We start from the raw sequence: 14122 nt of genomic DNA on the forward strand, positions 1-14122 counted from the left end.
AATGGGCCCACAGCAACTGCTGTGTTGAATCTGCTGCTACTCTGTTGTATCTGCTGCTGTTCCACAGCTCCCTGTCAGTGGATGGCTAGGTCTAAAGTAAAGTGGTTTACTGGACCTCTGATGTAACAACCATGTGACTCAGGACAAGAGGGGGAGGAGCAAGGTTCAGAACAAGGGGCCAAAAGTGTCCTCTTACCACGATTCGGGCACGGTGGCTCACTTTGCTCACCACAGGTTTAGATTCTCCCCTTACAGTAGCAAACGCAGGATTTCTAGAGGGGGGTTTCCAAATGCCTGATTTTAGAGTGAGTTTGCCAGTCCATGAAGAGGGTAGAATTAGCACTTAACCAGCTTTAATATGCGTCATACAAAGTGTATTGTGTGTCATAATTCCAGCATATACAGGACCAGCGATCACAATAAGCCATTAGATGCAGCAGTAGGTCCATCCTTTCTGAGCAGAATGTTTTTTTTCAGATGTGGGCACCATTCCAGGGCATTGGAGCAAGTCCGGGAGCCTGGGGGAGCAGCAGAAGAACTTAGCACTGACCTGGACAAATATGTACATATTGGGCTCTATAGCAGCACATCCCTAACAGTGAATGTTTTCCAGATATCCTATTTGGTGCACAGGTTATTTATTACTGGCTTATACATGTTAGAAGATTCACAGGTGGTGCTAATTATTTCAATTGTGATACTGAAAAGAACATGCAGCTCTAGTAAAATTTTATTCTATTACTATTTCTATTGTGGTCATAGTGTGGGCTGGGGAGAGGGGTTTCCAGGCAGACGGAAACCCCCCCTGCGTTTGCCTATGCCTTATGCCAACATGGATAGTAACACTGGTAGCTAACCAACCCTGCTGTAGTGGTTGTGATGTCAGATGTCTTTTCTCCAACTTGGATCTAGCAACAACCGTCAGGGGATGTCAAAGGCCCCGGCCACAAGTCGCGACCTCCCTCCCTCACTCCTACCTGCGGCATTGGCAGATCAAACTGCCGCTGACATAAAATTGGATAAACAGGCGGCGCAGTGGAAGGCTTCAATAACCGTCCCTGTGCCTGACATGCAGTGACCCAGCAGCTGCGCCTCCGCTGCGTCATGTGTTGTATGGACATGTGACATCACAAAAGTGCCACCCTGCCATCACCGCGCCGTCTTGAAGAAAGCAGCAGCACAGCAGCGACACACGAAGCTTCATGAAGGTGGCCAGAGCCAGGCAGACTGACTGAGCTGGTGTCAGTACTGCTGACTCCAGCCTGGCTGTTGCAGAACTGAGGGGCTGATTCAGCAAGTGCAATGCTGAACGCAGATTCCCGATTATCCAGGACACATTCTGCTCCTTTGATCCCTCTGCTTGATTGACATATAGAGGCACATAAAGGGCGGTGCGAAGGTGGCGGGCGCTGCCATTCCTGAAAATGGTGGCATATCCACACTGTTCTTCGGGAGTGGCAAGTCAAGGGACTGCGTCTCCGGCATAGCGCCATCCACCATTGCAATGGTCTTGATGGTGATCCCAGCCTGCAACTTCGGTCGCAGCACTGGGATCGCAAATGCAGTAGGGGGTGTCATGCACCTCCTGCTACATTTGCATATTAGCAAGGGCGGAATTGAAAAGCTGCATGCGTGCAGCTCTGCAATTCCATCCGATGCTGAATCCCCCCTAAGTATCTAAGTATTGAACTATAATGCACTGCAAGCTGAGGTATAATGTGTGTGTGTGTGTGTGTATATATATATATAAATTCCAGCAAGAACTGCATGCTCAAACTTTGGCCCTCATTCAGAGCCGGACGCTCTGAGCAGAGCGCACGCTCTGAATGAGGGCCGTCCTCCATAATTATGGAGCGTCCTCCTGGACGCTCGTATAGCTGTGGGTCACCACCCACAGCCTATACGAGCGTGCAGGTTGATGGCCGCGATGGTCTTGACCATCGCGACCATCGCCACTGCTAGCCGGAGCCTGCGGTTGAGTTTCTCAACCGCAAGGCCCGGAGTGATTTTGGCTCTATCAGAGCCAAAATCACTCCCACTGACATCACTAGTGATGTCAGTGGGCCGGCTTCTGACGGTAGGCGTTCCCTTGGGAACGCCCCCGTCTGGGAGGCACGCCCCCGGCATGCCCACCAAAGGGGGCGTGCTGTCAATCAACATCGACAGCACGCCCCCTTTGATCAGACACAACGAGCGAAGGAAAGGCCTTCGCTCGTCGCGTCTGGCGCATGAGCACGACGGAGCTCCCGCTGTCGTGCGCATGCGCAGTGCACACCATCGACCCACTTGCGAGCGGACAGCCGCTTGCGAGTGGGTCTGAATCAGGCCCTTTATCTGAAAAAACTTAGGGTGCTTGGTCCTAAACTCATGTATAGTAGAGGAAACTAGAAAACTGGAAGACAGCGCTCCATCATCGTGTGCAAAAATAGGTTTTCATAGCAAAATATAAAAAAAAAAATTAGAACAATACAATATGTCACAAAATTAGATCAGTTCACATAACGTGCATAAGCAGCAGTGGCTCCTACCCTCTTAGATGACGGAGGCTGCTGATGCTTCTGCCGCCGATAGAGGGTGCAGCATAAGGAAAAACACTCACCCGACCTGGCCGGTTCTGACAGGTGCTGGGACTAGCGCATGTGCACTAGCGGCGGGGACTGGCGCTAGTGCGCATGCACCGGCTACCAAAGAGCTGCAGCCCCTAGGAGTCGGTTAGGGCTGGCGGTAAGCAGAGTAGTGACTTCCTCCTGGAAACCACTCTCTGCTAATAGCAGCCTGGACTGGCAGTCCCAAGGGGGAGACACCTCCCTCTGAGACTACCTGTTGTTTATGTGACTGGCAGGTGGCGCTTCCAATAGGAAGCCACTGCCAGACACAGTGTAGCCAGTGCAGTCATGGACCTGTTCGCACGTCTGTGTCTGGCTTCGGGTCTGCTTCCGGAGCTCGTTCTGTGAGCGCTGCTTCCCGTGGCAACCTCCGTAGCGATGTGTTGCCGGGGTGCCGGGATCAAGTGCGGTTGTGAGGGTTACTGTAAAGTCGGCAAGGTGTACCCAACGCATTTCAGCTTTAATCAGCCTTTTTCAATATAAAGTTGATCTACCACATACACCTTCCCAACTCTAAGGGGCATATTCAATATGAGGCGAAAAGTCCGAGGTCGGACTTTTCGCCATCATCGCCGTTTTTTTGCTGGGATAGAGTATCAGGCGCGTGCCTGCTTATCTCCATATTCAATTAGGGTCCGGCGAAAACGGGACCCGGCGGAAAGGTAAGTATCGAAAAGTCTTGTCAGTTTTTGGGGAAATCATGCTATCACCCCCCAAAAGATGTCCTGACATGGTGGATCACTATGGGTACCCCCGATTTGGCCTGCTGAAGGTAGTCAGGGTTTTTAAATAGCCGCCCCAGGTGCATAAATGCGGCTCTAGAAGAAGTGGTGAAGAATAGCACTTAGGTTTTTATGTTTGGGAAAAATAACTAGTCCCATCAAATTTGGGGTACATGAAAATGGCTGCAAGCATATTTTTAAGTCCTTAAAGACATTTTTAAAAATTCTTAAAAACTCCACCTGCCGCTACCACCCGCATTCTACAAAACACCTGCCGCATACTACGGGACCCCCCCTGAGTCAATTTCGCTAGTTTTAAAGTTTGTCCCCCAACATTTTTTTTACCGCCCCCAAAAAGAAAGTATCTTTTTTGGGGTGTCCTAAGGATTTATTTATTTTTTTGACACACATTATATTAAGGGGACATTCCAAAGGCTGCAGGCTATTTTTTTTTTATCCTGTACCCTAAACCCCAATTCTGCACTTTTTTTTCGCCACCTAAACAGTGGTGAAAACTTATCCCCATTTTTTAACAAAGACTTTCATAGGGGTATTCAATATGGAGTGAAAAGTCATTTTTTGCGATAATTTCGCAAAAATTACGTCATTTTCGCTGGATTTGGTTTTACACTGTATTCAATTTGAAAGACTTTTCGCAGGTTCGAAAAGTGTTTGAGAAAAAATGGGGATAACTTTACACCACTGAATAGGTGGCGAAAAAAAGTGCAGAATTGGGGTTTAGGGGTGCAGGCTTAAAAAAAATAGCCTGCACCCCTGGGAATGACATTTTAAAAATAACTCTGTCAAAAAAAGATTTAAAAAAAAATAGGGACACCCCAAAAAATTAAAAAATTGGGGTGGAAAAAAATAAAAATGGGAAAAAAGTGTTTTAAAATAGGGAAATAGGTTCAGGGCTATTCTGCAAATATGCGGCAGGTGTATTCTAGAATAGGCTATTAGCAGCAGGTGCATAGTTGCAGACTTTTTTAAAACTTACTTTAGGGACATAAAAATATGCTAGTACCCATTTTCATGTACCCCAAATTTGATGGGACCACTTAAAAAAACGAAAAAAATAACCTAAGTGCTCTTCTGCATCACTTCTTCAATGTCGGGAAAAAACACCTGCTGCGGCTATTTAAATCCCCGACTTTCATTTGCAGGCTAAAACGGGGGTACCCATAGTGATCCCCCATGTTTTTACAACTTTAGGGGGGTCCTACAATTTATTCAAGGAAAAATTAATTTTTTTGCGTATATCCCACTTCGCAGTTTGCCATTTTCGTAGCTTTTATATTGAATACTGGGATAAAGCGGGCGCGCACCCGATACTTTATCCCAGGAAAATCTCCATATTGAATACCCCTCTGAGTCTTTCTAATTGAATATGGGGATAAGTGAAACAGGCGAAAATTACGTCATTTTTTTTCTCTCCAAATTGAATATGGCCCTAAATCTGTTTCTACAATTTAACATTTGCAAGTTTTTATAAGCTCTGTGAGGGAGCTGACCTCCGATTTCATATAATTGAGTTCCTAAATTCAGCACCCAATACTGGCCCGATTTCCCGTTCCACCTTCATCTGGTCAGTATAGCAGCAAGTTCAGGACACACAGGTCCACAAAGAATTATTCTCTAAAAGAAGAAAAGAAAACAGCTCATTAATTCTAGAAAACACAGCTATTTTTTCCTTTGCTGTGCTAAACTCCGCTGTCTTGTTTAATTAGTCCAGTGTTTATTTTTATTGATTTATTATAAAGTGATATTTGACATATTTATGATTTAAACTTTAACAACAGCAATAAAAAGTAATAATGTCACACTCGCTTTTGTGAAATAGAAAATTATTTTTTTTCCCTTTTAAATATTAAAGCTTACAATATACTGTTGCATTCACAAACGTGCCAACAGTGCCACATGAGGAGGCCACAGTATTCTATGGTAAAATAATACATACGTATTATACTTATTAATCACATTACACAATTGGGAAACTATGTTTATGAACATTAAAAAATCTTGCTAGTAAAATAGTTGTAACTTATTGTCTGTCTAACCAGTCGGGCCAGGGCCCAGGCTTTCTCACTCTATTACAGTAACCAGTTGGGCCAGGGCCCAGGCTTTCTCACTCTATTACAGTAGCCAGTCGGGCCAGGGCCCATGCTTTCTCACTCTATTACAGTAACCAGTCGGGCCAGGGCCCAGGCTTTCTCACTCTATTACAGTAGCCAGTCGGGCCAAGGCCCAGGCTTTCTCACTCTATTACAGTAACCAGTTGGGCCAGGGCCCAGGCTTTCTCACTCTATTACAGACACCAGTTGGGCCAGGGCCCAGGCTTTCTCACTCTATTACAGTAGCCAGTCGGGCCAGGGCCCAGGCTTTCTCACTCTATTACAGTAGCCAGTCGGGCCAGGGCCCAGGCTTTCTCACTCTATTACAGTAGCCAGTTGGGCCAGGGCCCAGGCTTTCTCACTCTATTACAGTAGCCAGTCGGGCCAGGCAGTGGCGTCCCTCCCCACGGTGACACCCGGTGCGGGGAGGGACGCCATGCGCGCGGCACCTGCCGAAATGGGGGCATGGTCTTTGGGAGGGGTGTGTCGGGGGCATGGCCTCGCATGTCGGACCTTCGGGAGGGGCGTGGCCTCGCGGCGCGAACCCGGCCCGTGGCCGTGGTAAACAAAATGTATGATACCTTAGGTATCAATGGGGTGGTGCCGGCGGGTGGTGCAGGAGGTGCGGGCATGGGCAGTGCCGGCTCCCTCACTGACAGGAGCCGAGTGCTGCACTTAATGCTATAGTGCAGCACCCGGCTCCTGTCACTGAGGGGGATCCTGCACCTTGGTGTCACCCCTCGGCGCGTGACACCCGGGTGCGGGCCGCACCCCCCGCACCCACCTTGTGACGCCACTGGGGCCAGGAACCAGGCTTTCTCACTCTATTACAGTAGCCAGTCGGGCCAGGGCCCAGGCTTTCTCACTCTATTACAGTAGCCAGTCGGCTATGTTGTTAGACAATTGCATTGAAAATGTTGCCTGCATTATGCTTAGCACTTTTGAAGACACAGGGCCTGATTCAGCAAGGTACGCAGTTGCTAATACGCATGCAATCGGTTGATGGTTACGTACTGCACATGCGTATGCATCGCAGTGAGCGTGCGTGAACTAGCAATTGCGTTTGGAACTGCGATTGCAGAGGCTACGCAGACTCAGAGCAGAGTGACTGACAGAAAGTGCCGTTTTTGGGTGGTGACGGGGGGTGGTCGGGCAAACTCAGGCGTGCCAGTGCGTTTGAATGCCATTGCAGGGTTGTGCATAAATTATCACACTGCGTGGCCATAAGCAGCCTGAAGCCTGATAGCGTGCGTGAATGTTAGCAATTTCTGAGTAAGTTCAGGGCTTGTGCAAGTGTGCATATGGGTCCGATGTTACTCGATGTTACCGATTGTTTCGCTAAGTTGTCCTAGTATCGCGATGTAAGTAAGGGCAAGTGGACATCTTTATGTCTGCCTGCGATCGCAATGTGCATGCAAACATTTAAATAGCACTGCTGATATTAGCAACTGCGGTGCGTGCGTATATGCAGAATTGCGATCCGTAGTGAATCAGTCCCACAGACTGGAAGGATCCAATGTCCATAAATTGGGCAGCACATATTCATTAGTGCAGATAAGGCGCTGCATAGGTGCACAAGGTTACAGGAGCTAACACATCTCGCACCTGCTCTTAAAGATTCAGGTTTGTGTGGTTGTCACTCCCTCCTTATCAGAGAGTCACAAAACATACATGTTCTGCTGGGCCTACGTGTAACCTGGGGCATGTGCTCCTCCTTCTCTTTGCTCCTTTTCTTTGGTGTAAGTGCCATACAGCAATACTGCATACATGCTATAACAGCAATGCAGAAGGGTCCCATAAACTGCCAATGTCAAACACACACAATATCAGACAGGCTTGTATCATTTTTTATAGGCATCAACATTATCTCAGGGTCAGTTGGCTGTGATTTCAGCAATCTTGTCTGAAACATTCACCAGTTTTTAATAGTGCCCTTTCTGGTGGGTCCTCAGGTTATGTGCAATCTGTGTTATGGTGGTGTTGTGCCTTTGGTAAATCATGCAGTGCCAAAACTGCCCAAAAAAAAAAAAAATTTTAGAAAAACAACAGTTTTACAAAACCAACCTTTAGTAATCTACCGCTAACTGTTTTGTAGCAAAGTACACCTCCAGACAAAATACCCCCATCCAGAGCTGTAAATAGGGTGGTGCCGCCGCACAGAGCGCAACAGCCCTGAGGGCGGAACCGGACGCCCACCGCAATGTCTAACTGCCGGGCGCCCGCTGCTATATATATATATTAATGGTGCGGTGTACAGCGCCCAACTCTTCCACTAAAGGGGCATGTCACTCATGCACCTTAGACTCCGCCTCCCTCCCAACCCGGTCCCACTGCACATGGGCTCTTGGGACAGGGGAGACCGCTCCCACAGTTCCTAGGGTCCTAGGGAGCTGTTGGTGAGTCACCGTCAGGGGTGCCATGCAGTATGATAGGGGGAGGCAGCGCCACGGTGTCCATCAGTTTGCAGCAGGTCTTAAAGACAGTGACAGCGGCGTCCAGCAGGTGTGTGATAGTGTCAGTGGGGAGAGTGTTTGATCACCAGCAGAGTGACTCATAGGTGGCGCTGTTCTAGTGCTGCAGCTGCAGACTAGTCACTGCATGCATATGAGGGCAGATAAAGGGGGGGGGGGTTATTCATCTTGAATTATGAATTCAATTTATGAGAATCCCCTTAGAGAACTACTACTGTGTGGGCATAATGAGTATAAGAGGCTCTACTGTGCGGCGTAACGTGTATTAGGAGTACTACTGTGCGGCGTAACGTGTATTAGGAGTACTACTGTGTGGTGTAACGTGTATTAGGAGTACTACTGTGCGGCATAACGTGTATTAGGAGTACTACTGTGTGGCGTAACGTGTATTAGGAGTACTACTGTGTGGCGTAACGTGTATTAGCAGTACTACTGTGTGGCGTAACGTGCAAGGAGTACTACTGTGTGGCGTAACGTGTATTAGGAGTACTACTGTGTGGCGTAACGTGTATAAGGAAATGGGGGTACTACTTTGTGATGGAATGTGAATAACAAACACTATTGTGCGATGTAATGTGAATTGATACATACGTGAGGCCACGCCCCTTTATTTTTGGCGCACATCTTCGCCATGCACTAGCCATTTTTAAATTATGGGGGGGGTACCAATGCTCTTCCTGGCATAGGGCACCAAATTGCCTAGTTCCGGCCCTGCCACCATCTAATTCACAAATACTGATTCAAGAGTCTAAAACTATGGCAGGAAGTTTGGGCTACAGTGATATTTAATACTAGTTGTCCATGGCGCTGCCTGGGTCTCTCTCTCTCTCTCTCCCCTACTTGAGGGGTGATCGCGGTATGCAGTGGTTATAACCTACAAAACTGGTCCAAGGAAGGATAACCAGTGAACCGGTGACAGGGTCATGGGGAATGAAGGCTAGCCTGTCTGGGTCCAACTCTGATCCCACAGAGGAGCTACTGTAACACAAACTGCTGAAAAAGTTAATGCTGGCTGTGATAGAAAGGAGTCAGAATATACAGTGCATTGCAGTTACTGCTTCTGGGACTGCATCTCTGCAGAGTGGTCAGGCTGCCAATGCTGTCCCCTGTCCACTGCCAAAAGTGCCTACAATGGGCCAGTGGCGTCCCTCCCCGTGATGTCACTCGGTGCGGGGAGGGACTCGCGGACAAGGCATGGCCTTGCGGGAAGGGGCGTTTCCTTGCGGCCGAACCCCCGAGGTTCCGTTATTACTGGGGGGCAGGGGGGGGTGTCCGGAGGTGCGGACTGCCCTGTGTGTAGTGCCGGCCGGCTCCCTCACAGTTGTCAGGAGCCGAGTGCTGCCCTTATTATACAGTGCAGCACCTGGCTCCTGTCACTGAGGGGGAGTCTACACCTTGGTGTCACCCCTCAGCAGGTGACACCCAGGTGCGGCCTGCACCCCCCTTGTGACGCCCCTGCAATAGGCACGTGAACATCCGAGCTAGACCATGGAGCAATGGAAGAGGGTGGCTTGGTCTGATAAATCACATTACCTTTTACATCATGTGGACAGCCAGGTGCATGTGTGTGATTTACCTGGGCAAGAGATGAGCAGTAGACAAGCGGACGGAGGCAGTTTGGTGCTCTGGACATTGTTCTGCTGGGAAACCTTGGGTCTGCTATTCAGGTGGATGTTACTTTGATACATACCACCGACCTAAACATTGTGGCAGACCCTTTATGGCAACAGTATTCCCTGCTGGCAGTGGCCTCTTTCAGCAGGATAATGCGCCCTGCAGCACCATAAAAATTGTTCAGGAATGACTTAAGTGCTCTTATGTCCCTGGACGCATGCGCAGTTTACTGATAATCACCCAAACATTGGCAATGCGTACAGTTTTGAATCAGGCCCATGATGCTCTCACCAGAATGCTTGATTGCTAGCGTCTTGGGTAAACTGGTGCCCATAGGTCATAAAAATCCTCACCCTAATTATTACTGTCATGTATTGTTATGCATACAGTATACCAGCCTGGAGTTGACTAATTGTATCTGGATTTTGTTTCATAATGGAACATGACATGGATCTGATTCATTACAGAAAAAAAATAATATTTCCAATTAAACAGGGGCGTTGCTAGGTTCACAGAGGACCTTTGGCCTTGAGCCCACAACCAAGATAAGTCTAACCATTGTGCAACTACATTAACAGGGCAATGTTGCAAACAACATTAATAAACCTGGAGAAACTTAGAAAATCTGCCTTTAGGTCCTCATAGCATGACACATTGTTATATATCACACGTGCAATTACTAAATCAGACATAACTTAAGATTAATAAATAATGGAAAATGTCATAGATGATTATCAAGGTCAGTCACCTTGTGGTAAATTTACTAAAGGTCGATATTTGTGGTCGATTTTGAAACTGACCGTTATCGACATTGTTTTGATGTCTTAAAAAACAGTATTTATTATCCGTCGGGTTTCAGTTTCAATTGAAACCCAACATTGATGTCAGTTGGTTTTTGCAGCTCTAAATGACGTTGGTTTCAATCTTTCAGTTCAAAACCGACGGCAAAAAGAAATGCAAAACCGACGGCAAAGCCCCCCAAAAAGGGTTAAAATTAAAATCTGCATGGAGTCCCCCCATCTAAAGCCGTAACCAGCCCTGACGCCTCAGTCTGCTGGTATGGTACTAGAAAATTGGGAAAAAAACTGGTGTGAGGTCCCACTGATTTTCCAATAACCAGCACGAGGCCGAACTATTTGGAGGCTTACACTGTAGCAGGGAGACACACAGCATGGGGTCCCCTTGTCATATTGTAAAACCAACCCCAAACTGGTCACCCCAGGGCTGGGATTCCATTGAAATTAGAGACTCCAACAATAAAATGGTGTGTCCCTCCTGAGGAACAACTAGCCCTGGGCTATTCCCTGAGGATGCTGGGTTAATGGTGATAATAATAGATTGTAATATTATTATTTACAGTGGGACTACAAGTCCCAGCAAGTCTGTCCTGGCTTTCTGTCATTTCTGGAACAAACTGCCTGCTGTCACCTATAGTCACACTATGAAGAAAATATTAAAATAATGACAGGAAGCGGACACTGAAGGGTGTGTTATTTTGTAAAACAAATAAATAAAATTCCATACTCACCAACCCCTTGGATCGGATCCTCTTGGGTCCATATTGGCATCCACAGGTCTTCAGAAAATAAAATAACGCAAACCCAATCCTAGCCGGGCAAGCACTGTACATGGTACAATTCCTAACGCAAATTAACCAGGTCACTTGTGGCCATTACCATTGAAGTCAATGGGGAAGCGCTGATTGGCTGAGAGAGCAGTGGGTTTTAACTTTATCACTTTCTCTTCTTTTTAACCCTAATGAAGCCTGCACAAATCATAGTGCAGAGAACATCAAAGTGACGCTGATGCCATTTATTACAGAGAGCATCAGTAACCGCTATATAATACAGAGAGCATCAGTAACAGCTATATAATACAGAGAGCATCAGTGGCCACATAATAATACAGAGAGCAGTTCTGACTGCCAGAGCCATAAGTAGACATTTTAAGACAATATTTATTTACAGCACCTACATTTAAGATCTTTTTACCCCCAACCTGCCCGGTATTAACCCCCAACCTGCCTGGTATTAACCCCCAACCTGCCTGGTATTAAATTAATAGGGGTATATTCAATTGGCTGCGAGGTTATGCGAGGAAGAAACCTTGCACCCCTCGCGGCTAATTTCGAAATCCCGCGGGTATGCGCACTCCCGATACCCGCGGGATTCAATTAAACAAACAGTGGGCGCGGGGTTTTCATCACTGAAAACCACGCGCCGCGTAAATTTAAAAAAAAATAAAAAAATCACTTACCTGTCCGGGTCTCCGCGGCTCCCGGCGGCCTCCCCTCTCTCTTCTTACTGGAGAGGGGGCTGCTGGGAGTCCCGGGGGCTGATGGGAGGAGCAAGGGCTGCTGGGAGATGTAGTTCTCCCAGTGCCCATTCCGGGGGGGCCACACACACCGCATCGGGTGTCACACACACACTCATGCACTCATACACACACACACACACACCACACAGTCACTCATACACACTTACATACACCACACACACTGACATACTCACCGCTGCTGCAGAAGAGCCAGCTCCCGACGCTGGATGCAGAAGAAGATGATAAGACGGCGCTTCGGAAGGTGAGTAATTAAGGACTAATTAAGCTAATTGGATACCTCCAATTGCTTAATTGGTCCTTTGGGGAGGGGGGGGGGTTGTCAGAGCAAGTGGAAATGGTATGAAATACCACCGGCCGCATTCGGTTCGATTCCCGTCAGCGGCAGCCCGACAGGAGCAGAGTGTGACTCAGTGGAAGCCCGACAGCGCTGGAAATCCCGATCGTGGATAGGTAAGTATCCACTAACCTAACCTAACCCCCCTAACCCTAACCCTCCTTAGGGGTGCCTAACCCTAACTTCCCCCCCAAGTGCCTAACCCTAATCCCCCCTTTAAGTGCCTAACCCTAACCACCCCCTTCCCCGCTGCCTAAACCTAAGTCCCCCCCCGGGGGTGCCTAACCCTAACTCTCCCTCCCCCTAGCCTAACCCTAACCCTCCCAGGGGGGTGCCTAACCCTGAGTCCCCCCCGGGAGCCCTAAACCTAACCCTCCCCCCCGTGGTTGTCCGCTCCCGGCGCGCGGCATCACTACGATCGTGATGCCGGGCGCCGGTCTCCCGCCGTCGGGGAAATGCAGGCGTCTACATCTAGACGCCCGGCATTTCACCCTTGCCGGCATAAGACAGTCGGGAAGCCGGCTGCCGGTATATAGGCTTCCCGATTGCCTCCCGAGCAAGTACACGTGATTTTTCCTAAGAACATTGATTTCTGGAAAAATCACGCTTGCTCAGGGGGTGCGCATAAAAAAAAAGTCCTGGCGCGTGTTTTTATAAAAAACACGCACCTAATAGAATAGCAAAAAACCCGCACCTGCAGGAAATACCTCGCAGGTGCGGGTTTTTGGCTTTTCTTGCGGCCAATTGAATATGCCCCATAGAGTTTACATTTAATAACCATCCCCAAATAAAAATAAACATCATTCTCATTTAGAAATAGACCTACTCACCTCACCAGCAGACTGGATATTAAGGCCCTCATTCAGACCCGGACGCAAGTGGCCGTTCGTACGTTGGGCGAACGTAAAAAAATATTTAAATTCAGGCACACGCTCGTATTTTCGTTCGTATCAAAACATCCTCCCCAAACTCAGGCGACCCCTCCTCTAACAAACGAGCGTGTCAAATAGCGAGCGTACATCCCCAAAGTGGTTTGAAGGGAACGCACGCACTAGTACTACCCGGAAGTTGGACTGTCACATTTCGATTAACTGCTCGTTTATTCTGCCTACCTCCCTCAATCGTAACATGCCAATCAATATATCAATTAGCTTAATTGTTTTTTTGTTTTTTTTTTACACAATGCAATAAACTTTATTTATGTCCGTGTTTGTGTTTACCCGCAGAATACGTACGGCTTAAACATTCACTTTTAATTGTCAAAATACATGTTAGCCCCTATTAAATAATTGTTCTATTTGTTTTTATACCCGCATATTTCCTGGAGTTCATTTCTTTATGTAAATTTGCTTACGCATGTCACTGCATCAAGCCTATCATAAGTCTCCACAGATTTCTGGCCCTGTCGAACACATGACTCATACACTAACCAATAGAATTGCTCCTGTTAATTTCCTAAATACATTAGCCAATCATAAAATTTGGGAGCACTTTATCAAAAATGATTTTTAGGAAAAACTCCATTGCCATCATGAGAGCCTCCGCATTCACCTGGCGCGAGCTGCTGGTGCTTACGGAGGTGATGGATAGGCGGATCACCAGCCAGACTCCACCCATCACCAACCGCGAGAAGCGATCCGCATATGCGGAGGTTCGGGCCCGCCTGCGCTCCTTCGGCTCACGCCGCCATATCGGGCAGCTGGAGCGCAGGTGGTCGGACCTGCAACGGCGGACGCCCCGCTTGCTGGCATGCTTTCGCATGCAGATCGCTGAAAGTAAGTTTAATGGATTGTTGTTTTCATGTTTGTCTTTGTGGCCCTAACTGCATGGCCCTGTTTTCCCTGTATTTCATATTTATTCATTCTCCTCATATCTGCATGGCCTTGTTTTCCCTGTATTTCATATTTATTCATTCTCCTCATATCTG

The sequence above is a fragment of the Taudactylus pleione genome, unplaced genomic scaffold (assembly GCF_031769625.1).
Source record: "Taudactylus pleione unplaced genomic scaffold, aTauple2 ptg000201l, whole genome shotgun sequence".
Taxonomy (NCBI): Eukaryota; Metazoa; Chordata; class Amphibia; order Anura; family Myobatrachidae; genus Taudactylus; species Taudactylus pleione.